This window comes from Petaurus breviceps, unplaced genomic scaffold (genome assembly GCF_028583685.1).
Source record: "Petaurus breviceps papuanus isolate PSGF00001 unplaced genomic scaffold, PetGlider_PUasm1.0 37, whole genome shotgun sequence".
NCBI classification, from domain to species: Eukaryota; Metazoa; Chordata; class Mammalia; order Diprotodontia; family Petauridae; genus Petaurus; species Petaurus breviceps.
The window spans coordinates 10,921,252-10,932,434 of NW_027186296.1; the positions used below are offsets into that span (position 1 = coordinate 10,921,252).

Below are 11,183 nucleotides of genomic sequence, written 5' to 3' on the forward strand. Positions count from 1 at the left end.
GAGACACACACACACAGAGGGTAAGAGAGACACATAGAGTGTGTGTGGGGGGTGAGGGGAGAGAGAATATGAAAGGTGACCTCAGGGGGCAATGGGGTAGGTGAGGGCAGTCCGGAAAAGGCCTCCTGCAGAAGGTGGGATTTGAGCTGAGTCCTGAAGGAGGCCAAGGAAACCAGGAGGAAGAGGTAAAAAAGGAAAGTATTCCAGACATGGGGAATAGCCAGTGCCAAAGCTAGAAGTCTGGGTGGTTAGAAAAGAATTATGCAGAATAGAAGGTGCTTAATTAAAATCTTAGATGAATTCCCTTTCCAACAAAGAGAATCCCAGGGAAGGAGCCCCCAAATTACAGTCCCATCCTCCCTTCCTTCCCTCCCTACCACAGGAATAAACTTCACTGTCCTGTGGGTCCATCCCACCAGGAAGATGAGCATAGTCAGCTCACAGTTCATTTGGACAGGAAAAACTCGATGCTGAGTCAGCCCAGCTGGGGAAGGGTAGCCTCTTCCCTTGGTGCAGTTCAGTCTAGCCCCTGGCTTTTGGGAGGGGGTAAGGGAAAGAAAGGCCCACGCATGCCCCCACACTGGCACTCCTGACCCAGACCCTTTATGTCCCATCCAATCCACCCAGGGTGCCCTGGGCTCCTCTGCTCCCCATCATTCTGCCTCTCTGAGTTCTCAGGTTCCACCTCTAGTCTTTTCTAGCCCAGACAGTTTATCCAGCTGCTCTGCAGAGCTGGGTTGGTCTGATTGCTTTGGCAGAAGGGGTCTCCCACCTTCCTGCCAACCAGGAACCCTGACCCTATGCCCGGCCCCCTGCCTTTCCCCTGCCAACAGCTGTTTGGACTGCTGCCCCTGCCTGGGTAGGGCCAGAATATCCCATCAGAGACATCCTGCCCCTCCTTATCTAGGGGAATTCAGTGGGGCAGGGGATCCTGAGTGACCTGATTTAGGCCTGGATGGGGGAGCCTCCAAAGGTAGCAGGGCAGTTCGTGTGGCATGGAGCTCAAAGATGAGCTCATGGCCCCTTTGTGTTTGTGTGGGGAACATCTGGAGGCAATTACAGATGTTCTCCAGTGGGAGTTATGCAAAACACAGCTGGAGCCAGTGAAGGAGAATGGTGGAGCCTAGAGGGAGGGGGGCAGCCAAGGGAAAAGAGGAGGGGAGCCCAGGGCTCCTGCTGCTGGAGTGCGGTTTCCCCATCACGAGGAAAATTATTTGGAGCTGATTCTGCAATCACAAGATGCTCTCAGCAGCCAAGTGGGAGAGATGGGGCAGGCGGAAAAAAAAAAGGGGGGGAACGAGGTGAGGGTGGCTTTAATACAAGCACAGCGGTGTCAGAGGGTCCTTCAAATTCATCTCACCCCAGGCCACTTGTGTTGTATCACCCCGGGGCTTGAGAAGCCCCAATCCTGCCCCTTTGAAGGAGCAGGAACGTGGAGTTGTATTCCCCATGCTCACCCCCTACCCCCAGTCTGATGTCCCTGAGTGTATTGCTTGGGTTGGGCCAGAGCAGTGTAGGAGAAGGACAAGGATAATGGATGGAAGAAGAGGAAGAGGGAAGAAAAAGCTATGGGATGAGAGAACAACCACCTGGCCCTGCTTGAATCTTTCCCTGACCCAACTAGCCCAACCCGGCCTGACCCACTTTTTCCTATTCCAAGTTCCTTTATTCGAAAGCAGCACCATGTGAGAAAGAGCTGGACTGAAGATGACAGAGGAATGGGAAGCAGAGAACTGGGGGGGGGCAAGGATATCCACAAGAGGGTAAGGTATCCTTCCCCTCCCACCCCCTCCACTTAATGGGGAGGGGGAGCTAGGGACTCCCCTGTCATCTCTAGTCTCCTCCAGAGACTCCTGCGGCCAGCTAGGCTCCCCGCCTGCAGGGCTGCCAGCCAGGCGCTGGGTCAGCGGGATGGGGAGGGAAGAGCTCAACCAAGCCCAGTCATCGAAGGGAGGGAACCTTATGGCTGACTTCCCCTCCTCCCCTTGGGCCAGTCACCTCTACTCCTCCCTTCCCCTTCCCCCCAGCCCTAGCTCACCCCTCTTTCTACTCACCTCCTTATCCCCATTCCCAGTCAGAAGCGTCGCTGATTCTGGATCTCTCACCCTACCTGTTCCTCTAATAATACAGGTTCCCCCCTTCTCTACTATTTATTAGTCCTAAGAGAGTTGCTTAGAGAACAGAGAGGTTAAATCACTTGTCCACAGTCACACAAGCCAGTGTGTGTCAGAGGTGGTCGTCCTGGTTCCCAGGTCAGAGGTCTAACCACTGTACAATACTGCCTCACGTGTGACTGTGTAGATGGGAATTCCGGGCTCTTCAGGTTTGGGTGTCTACAGGTCTCTGTGTCAATGTGTGTAAGGATCTATATGAATGATATCTGTTTACATTTGTTTGGCTTAGAAAGGCTTCTCTTCCCTTTGGGGTTCGTCCCAACTCCCCACTCAAATTAAAGAGCTCAAGACCAGGATGGGGCAGCAGGCTTCCTGGGGAACTGAAGAGATACTCATAGGCCTGGGTAGGAGCTCCAGGGGATTTGGGAATCAGAAGAGAGCAGGGGCCCTGAAGAAAGTCCTTGCTAAAGTTACTCCATTGTTATGGACACTGGAGTGGCCCCTCCCCTGGCTCTGAATTTATATCTATTAGGCTGGTTCCCATAAACCCAGCCACTGTCCTGGGAAGATCTTGCAGGACTGCTGCCTTTCTGTCCCCCAACAGTCTCAGGAGCCACAGGGAAGACCCAGAGCCCAGAAGGGGGAAGGGAAGCAGGCCTGCCGCTTTCCAAATGAGCTCACTCACACATACTTTCCACCCTGGCCCACAGCCGATGGCTGAGCTCTTCCCAGGCCAGGCTTTCCCCAAGCCAAGACCCAACCCCCTCCGACCTCCACTGGGCCTTCTTCTGGGTCCCTTGGAGACACCATAGCCAAGGGGTTTCTTTGATTGACCCCAAAAGGACTGGATTCCCCTGGCCCACCATCCTGAAGACCAGTGGAATATCAAATCCCACCAGCTTTCTCACTCCTCCCACTTCACTAAAGACCCTGTGGTCATGGGTCTAGGGAGGAAGAGGCGCTTACCACAAGGACTCATAGTTGGGGTGGCGGGGAAAGAACAGAAAAGGAGGACGGAAGGGGCAGTGACCTAGAGGCAGAGGGATGAATAGGCTTCCTCTAAAGGCCCAAAGTAGCTTATGACTCACTAGACAGGAGCAAAAAGAATGAAATAGGAACACTGCTTCATAAGACCAGTCACATCCTGCTGTCTTCCTGGTTTGCATGTAAAGACCATTTCCCTTGCACGGGATGCTATGATCTGGGGCCCGGAGAAGGAGTGGGGCAAGAGGTGTTTCTTCAAAAGTTCTGCCTGTGAACATCTGCCTAGTGACACCTTCCCCATCAGATACCAAGGCCATCAGACATTTAGCAGCAAGTCTCAATCTGCTTCATGCTAAAAGATGAATGTTCCTGGCCCCAGTCAGAAAGTTCAGACATGTGTAAGCTAGGGCAAGTCATTCAGTCAATAAGAATTTCTTTTTTCTTTTATTAATTTGTTTACTTTTAGTTTACAAGATTCAATTCCACAATTCCTTGAATTTCACATTTTGTCCCCCTCCCTCCCCTCCCCTCCATGGCGGCATATAGTCAAGTATAGGATCTGTAAATACTTTCACATTATACATTAGTCAGGTTATAAGGATGGATTGTACCAGCTGGAGTGAAAAATGGTAAAGAGGACATAAAAACAAACAAGAAAAAGAGATCAGGTATTTTGCTTCCATCTGGATACAAACTCAGTTCTTTCTAGTTCTTTCTCTGGATGCACACATTTCTCTCCATCATGAGTCTTTTGGGATTGACTTATATCACTGCATTGCCGAGAAGAGTCAAGTCTATCAAAGTTGGTCATCACACATACATTGTGTCTGTAATTGTATACAAATTTCCTGGTTCTACTATTCTCACTCAGCATCAGTTCGTATAATAAGCCTCTCCAGGTAAATATGAAGTCCATCTGCTCCTCGTTTCTTATAGCATAATAGTATTCCATAACATGCATATACTACAACTTGTTCAGCCATTCCCCAATTGATGGGCACCCCCTTAATTTCCAATTCTTTGCCACCACAAAAAGAGCTGCTATAAACATTTTTGTACATATGGGTCTTCCTCCCACTTCTATGATCTCTTTGGGATATAACCCTAGGAATGGTATTGCTGGGTCAAAGGATAAGAAATTATTTATAGCCCTTTGGACATAATTCTAGATTGCTCTCCAGAAAGGCTGGATCAGTTCACAACTCCACTAGCAATGCATTAGTGTTCCAATTTGCCCACATCCTCTCCAGCATTTGTCATTTTCCTGTTTTTGTCATCTTAGCCAATCTGACTGGTGAGATGTGGTACCTCAGGGTTGTTTTGATTTGCATTTCTCTAATCAATAGTGATTTAGAGCATTTCTTCATGTGCTTAGAGATATCTTTAATTTCTTTCTCTGAAAATTGCCTGTTCATATCCTTTGACCATTTATCAATTGGGGAATGACTTGTATTCTTATAAATTTGACTCAATTCTCTGTATATTTTAGAAATGAGCCCTTTGTCAGAGACATAGGTTGTAAAGATTCTTTCCTAATTTCCCACCTCCCTCTTAATCTTGGTTACAGTGGCTTTGTTTGTACAGAAGCTTTGCAATTTCATGTAGTCAAAATTATCCATTTTACATTTTATAATGTTCTCTAAATCTTGTTTAGTCATAAAGTCTTTCCCTCTCCTCAATAAGAATTTATTAAGTACTTAGTCTGTGCCCAGTACTGGGGATACAAAGAAAGACAAATTAAAAAACAAACAAACAAATAAACCAACATTTATCAAACCCTACCTTCCTTCAAAGTCCCTAAGTTCCTGGAACAGTAATAAAACAAAGAAACAGTCCCTGCCTTCAAGAAACTTACAGTCTCTATTTAACATAAAAATCTTACATCTATATGTTAGGTACTATAAAATGTATGTTTCTTACAACAATCCTGTGAAGGAGAAATATCATGTCTCTGTTTTACATATAAGAAAATTGCTTAGAGGATGGATGTAAGCAACGATTAACTTTTATTTTGAACTTAAGTAAAATTTTAAAATACCTGGCAGATCAGAAAAAAAGATTGCAATGAAATAACATATCTTTTTTACAAATTTTAATCACTTTTTAAAATTTATTTTTGTTTTTCAACATCATTTCCCAAAGATTTTGAGTTACAGATTTTCTTCCCATCTCTTCCCTACCCCCCATACCAAGATGGCAAGCATATTGAATACCCCTTTCTCCAATCTGCCCTCTCATATATCACCCCTCACGCCACTCCCCTTACTTTCTTGTAGGACAAGATGGATTTCTATACCCCGTTGCCTGTATATCTTATTTCCTGGAACAACATTATCTCTTACACACCACTTTTCATTTTAATTTCTGTATATAATGAGTTCACCTGTAACTTGCAAAGCTGACCTACTTGTCTGTGACTTCTTTCAGACCTTTCTTCTCTTCTATGCATATGTGAAAAGCTTTCTCAATGACTTTTTTTTCTCTTTTTCTTTCTATCCTACCCCTATCACCTGTTGACCTCCCAGTATTCCCTCCCTCACTTTATGGGGAATGAAAAACTTATATTCCACTTATGGAGGAGAGGATATGAAATAATACTCAGATAAATACACTACAATGTAGAGAATGATAGAACAAAAGAGAGATGCAGACAAAGGCCCTAGGAATATCTAGAGAGAAAGAAAACACTTTTTAAGAGAATCAAGGAAGGCTTCACAGTAGAGGTAAAGAGAAGGGAATATATTCTAGGCAGGCGGTGGTTGTTGTTTGGTCCTTCATTCAGGAAGTGGTCCAGGAAGTCAGGGAGGTGATGCCATGACATGCAAGTGAATTGGATTTAAGTGAGGACGGCTGCTCCATCAAATGCACAAAGGCAGGAGATTTCAGGCAATGGCCCAATTTTATTGGAAGAGAATATAGGAAGGGGAATAATACAAAATAAATTGGAAAGGTAGATTAGAGCCAGTATCGTGAAGGCCTTATAAAACCAAGCTAAGAGAGAAGTAATACAAAGGCACTGAAGAGTTTGGAGCCAGGAAGCAGCATGATGAGACCTGTGCCTTATTAAGCTGGAAGATTAAGCCAGGAGCTACAGGGAGAAAAGATTGAAGGGAGAGAGAGATGTAGGCATAAAAGTAAGTTACAGTGGTATAGGTAAAAGGTGAGGGGGGGGTTGAAAAAGGGGTGAGTAGGAATGGAAAGAAAGGATCACCACTCACCTGAACTATTGCAACAGTCTCTGAATTGGTTTCCAATTGTTCCTCCACACAGCTTCCAAAGTAATTTTTCCTAAAGCACAGACCACTACTTAATAAAGTCTTTTGTTGTTATTGTTTAGTCATTTTTCAACCGCGTTTGACTCTTCATGACCTCATTTGGGGTTTTCTTGGCAAAGATACTGAAGTGGTTTGCAATTTCTTTCTCCAGGTCATTTTACAGATGAGGAAACCGAGGCAAGTAAGGTTAAGTGATTTTCCCAGGGTCACACAGCTAGTAAGTGTCTAAGGATTTGACTTCAAGAACAGTAGCCTTCCTGACTTACAGCCCAGCCCTCTATGCACTATGGCGCCACCTAGCTGCCCTCTAAACTCTAGTGGTTCCCTATTGCCTCTAGGTTCAAGGCTTATTACCTATTACTCCTCTTTTCATATACTCCCGCCAAACTGGTCTAATTGTTTCTCACAAAGGAAACTCAATTTCCTATCTCCCTGCCTTTGTACGGCCTACTTCCCATTCTGGAAACAAGCTCCCTTTGGACCTCCGTGTCTAAGAATCCCTCATTTCCTCTGAGAATCAACTCAAGCATCATCTCCTGCAGGAAGGCTTTCTTGGCTCTTACCTAGTTAGTCCCTTCCTCCTCGAAATTACTTCTCTTGCTTGGCCTCTATTTTACATTTATTCATCTCAGTAAATCAATCGATCAGCATTTATTAAGAACCTACAAAGAGCTAAGCTTTATGCTAAGTGCTGAGGGTACAAAGAAAAGCAAAAGGATGAGCCCTGCCCTGGAGGGGCTTACTGTTCAATGGAGGAGAACAAGCACACAATTATGTATGAACAAGCCCATATACAGAATAAAAAGCTGTTTAGTGTGTGCGCATTTTCTCACTGTCCCCCAAGTCAGGAATGTTCTCCCTCCTCTTTTCTGAATACTAACCTCTTTGGTTTTCTTTAAATCCTAATTAAAATTCCACCTTCTGTGGGAAGCCTTCTCCAACTCCTCTTAATTCCAGTGCCTACCCTCGGATAATTATTTCCTATTCAAAAGACTCATGATGGAGAGAGATATCTACATCCAAAGAAAGAACTGAGTTTGAATCCAGATTGAAGCAAACTACCTGCTCTCTGTCTTTTTCTTGTTTGGTTTTGTTTCCTCTTTCCCATTGTTCATTCCATTTGATACAATCCTTCTTTATAACCTGACTAATGTCGAATGTGAAAGTATTTGCAGATCCTATACTTGATTGTATGCCGCCATGGGGTGGGGGGGAGGGGAGGGAGGGAGAGAAAATTTGAAACTCAAGGAATTGTGGAACTGAATCTTGCAAAAAAAAATTTCCTATTTATCATGTACGTAGTTTGCTTTATATTTATTTGTCTTTATGTTGTCTCCTTCAGTAGATTGTAAGCTCCTTGAGGGCAGGCACTATCTCCTACATTTTTATCATGGTACTTACCACAGTGCCCAGGGTAAGTGCTTAGTAAATGATGATTGATTGATAAATAGGAAATAATCAATGGAGGGAAGGCATTATAATTTATAATCATAAATTATAATGTATTATAACATATTATAATAATATAATTATTATATTATAAATATAATTTAATAATGATTTTAGCTGGGACTCAATGGAAGTTGGGGAGGTGGAAATGAGGGGGAAGAGCATTCCAGACAAGGGGGACAGTGAGTAAAAATTCCTGGAAACCTATTATCTCATTCATGGAACACCATGGATCTAAGAATACTGTGCTGAGGTGTAAGATATAAGAAGACTGGACAGGTTGGGAGATAGGGGAAAGGGAGAAGTTTGTATATGATCCTGAAGGTGATAGGGAGTCAATGAAGTTCACTGAGTAAGGGCTTGGGGTGGGGAAGGGTGGGGAGGCACATGGTTGTGACAGGGTTTGGGCCCTGGAAACACCCCACCCCCCTCTGAACTTTCCGTGGAGGTCAAATCTCCAGAGATCACCTGAGGCATCAATTCATCCCAATAATTCTTTCAACTGGCCTTTCATTGTAGCCCCATGCCCAAACCTCCAATTCTGTCTTACCTCTAACCTAGCCCAGCCCTTTATTTTCTGTTACCTCCAGATCTCCCCAGGCTACTTCCCACCATTAATTCCATCTATACTCCTTCCTTGTTACCTCCCAGTCACCCCAAAGCTGTTGGTCACTCCTTGATCACATCCAGATCTTCCCACAGTCTTTCTGTATATAAGGTCCATCTCGCCCCCCCCCCCACTTCCCCCATTAAATCCTTCAGATTCTTTAAGAGTCTGGTCAATATCATGAATTCTTAAAATCTCACTCACCCCAACCGGTATTTTAATAAACCTTGTCTCTAACTGAAAGAAGGCTTGGGTCCATTTCAACTTGAGGCAGGACCCACGACATTTGCCCTTGAATTTCTTTTTTTTTTTTTTAAGGGTCATCATGATGGTATTATTCGCCTATTTGCAGCCTGGGCCTCCCGCCATGCTGATCCATCTGTCCCAGGCGCCCCAGAGCACGGCCACAGGCCTTCCTCCCTTTCACTTCTTCTTCTGCACTTGGCTTTGAGCTTGATGCCCGGCAGGTCCCGGGTGCGGCCTCCCTGCTCCACGACCACGTGGTGTTCCTGCAGGGTGTGGCCCTCACCAGGGATGAAGCAGATGGCCTCCCGGCCCGTGCTCAGGCGCACACGGCAGCACTTGCGGTTTGCGGAGTTTGGCTTCTTGCGCTTTCGGATCATGGTCTTCAGCACCACGGCCTTGAGCTGGGGGCAGCCGTTCATGGGGCCGGGGCTGGCTGGCGGCCACTTGGGGCGGCTGTGGCGGTGCATCTGGTTGAGTGTGGCCATGGGGCAATGTTGGTCCCGCTGCATCTTCAGGGCCAGACAGAGAGCCTGGCTCAGGGAGGAGTTCAAAAGGCGGAAGAGATTGGAGCAGGCCATCCTGACCCTGGACCGCCTCCTGTAGGAACTATGGAGAGCTGCCCTTGAATTTCAGGGTTCCCACCACCACTAGACCTCAACAGTTGGATCTGCACTTTAGAAAAATCACTTTAGTGACTGAATAGAGAATGGATGGGAGTGGGGAGAGACTTGTGGCAAGCAGAGCAGCCAGCAGGCTATTGCAGCATTCCAGACATGAAGAGATGAGGGCCTGAACCAGGGGTGGAGGCAGTACCAGAGGAGGGATATTGCAAAGGTGAAATCTATAGGTCGTAGGGCATACAGATTAGATATGGGGGGGTAAAAGATAGGGAAGAATAGAAGATGACACCTAGATTTCAAGCCTGAGTGACTAGAAGGATGGTAGTATTTTATGTTCATAAGTTCCTAGAGGGCAGAGAGTATTTAATTTTTGTCTTTGTTATACTCAGAACCTCTTATAGAGCCTAGAACACATTAGATACTAAATAAATGCTTGTTTTTTGTTTTTTTAAAGCAATCAGGGTGAAGTAACTTGCTCAAGGTTACACAGCCAGTTATTTTTGTGTGGGTGCTGAGTATCTGAGGCCAGAACAGATCCCAGGTCTCCCAACACTGGGGCTGCCACTCTTCCTCACTGGCCGCCACTTAAATAAATGCTTGTTGATCTATGCAAGAAATGTTATAGAATCAACAAGACTTGGCAACAGATTAGAATTTGAGCGGAGAAGGAGGAGGTAAAAATGACTAAAATTTAGAACTTTGATTGACCTGGAGCATGGTGAGGCCCTCAACAGAAACAACGGTTTTGAGGGAGAGGGGCAGGTTTTGTTTTATTATGAGAATGGGGGGGGGATTTAGGAATGTAGAAATGATGAGTTTAATATCAGTCAGTAAATATTTATTGCTTCCCTATTATGTAGCCAAGGTCTCCCACTTCATCCAGAACCATGTCTAGTTGTCCTGATCTATATCTTGCCATTGGACCCAGATGGCTCTGGAGGAGAAAGTGAGGCTGGTGACTTTATACAGCCCTCCCTCGCTTAAATCCAATTCACTCGAAAGTCATGACATCATCTTCCTGACATCATGGTCCAGAACAAAGGACAAATAACAATAACTACCACTATATAGCTAATACTGTGACAGGTATTGTGGAGATACAGAAGGACAAGAACTAATATTGCCTGACCACAAGGAACTTATGACCTTTTTGTGCCCATTAGTCCAATCTCAACTCTGAAAAAGCCATTTATAAATTCATACCCCCTCCTCCTTTTTCCATCACATCTTCCAGCTCCCTTAGGTTGGGCTGACCCAGCCAGGAAAAACTGATTGGCCTCTGTTGAGTATTTCCAGTCTTTATGCGGGACTAAGAGCCTGAGGATGGGGGAGGTGGGGAATTAAGGTGGACAGAAGACAGAGGCAGCTCAACTCCATACCACTGCCCCACTGGAAAGAACAACTGGTCCTGGAGTGATTAGAGCTGAGTTTGATCCTAGGCTCCAACACTTTCTAACACGAATCACTTAGCTTATCTGAACCTCAGTTTCCTTATCTGTAAAATGAAGATGATGCTCTATTTGTACTTCCCTGGGTTGTGAAAAAATAGTTCTTTGCAAATCTTGATTCTTTAATGAACCTGCAAACCTTAACATGCTATGTAATTGTGAATTATGAGTATTTGCCACCGCAATGATTTCCCAGATACTCCCTAGGGTCTATCAGCATACTCCAATAGTAATTAAAATAAAACCCTTCCATATACACATTATATCATTTAATTCTGCCAATACCTTCACCTCCTTCTCTCCCATACCATCCCCAGAGTTAAACAGGAGAAGCCAGAGGGATATAGATGGAAGGCCAGGAGCCAGCTCAGGGGGCCAGCCCTCATCTTCAGTAGACCAAAGTTTTCTGGAAGTCCATGAGATAGCAGCACCCCCTGGTG

The 11,183-nt window shown here is 45.3% G+C and overlaps 1 pseudogene; it reads right to left on the reverse strand.

The window, feature by feature from the left end:
* Positions 1 to 8,726: 8,726 nt before the first annotated feature.
* LOC138168472 (small ribosomal subunit protein uS12m pseudogene) lies at positions 8,727 to 9,605 on the reverse strand (annotated as a pseudogene).
* Between the last annotated feature and the right edge of the window lie 1,578 nt (positions 9,606 to 11,183).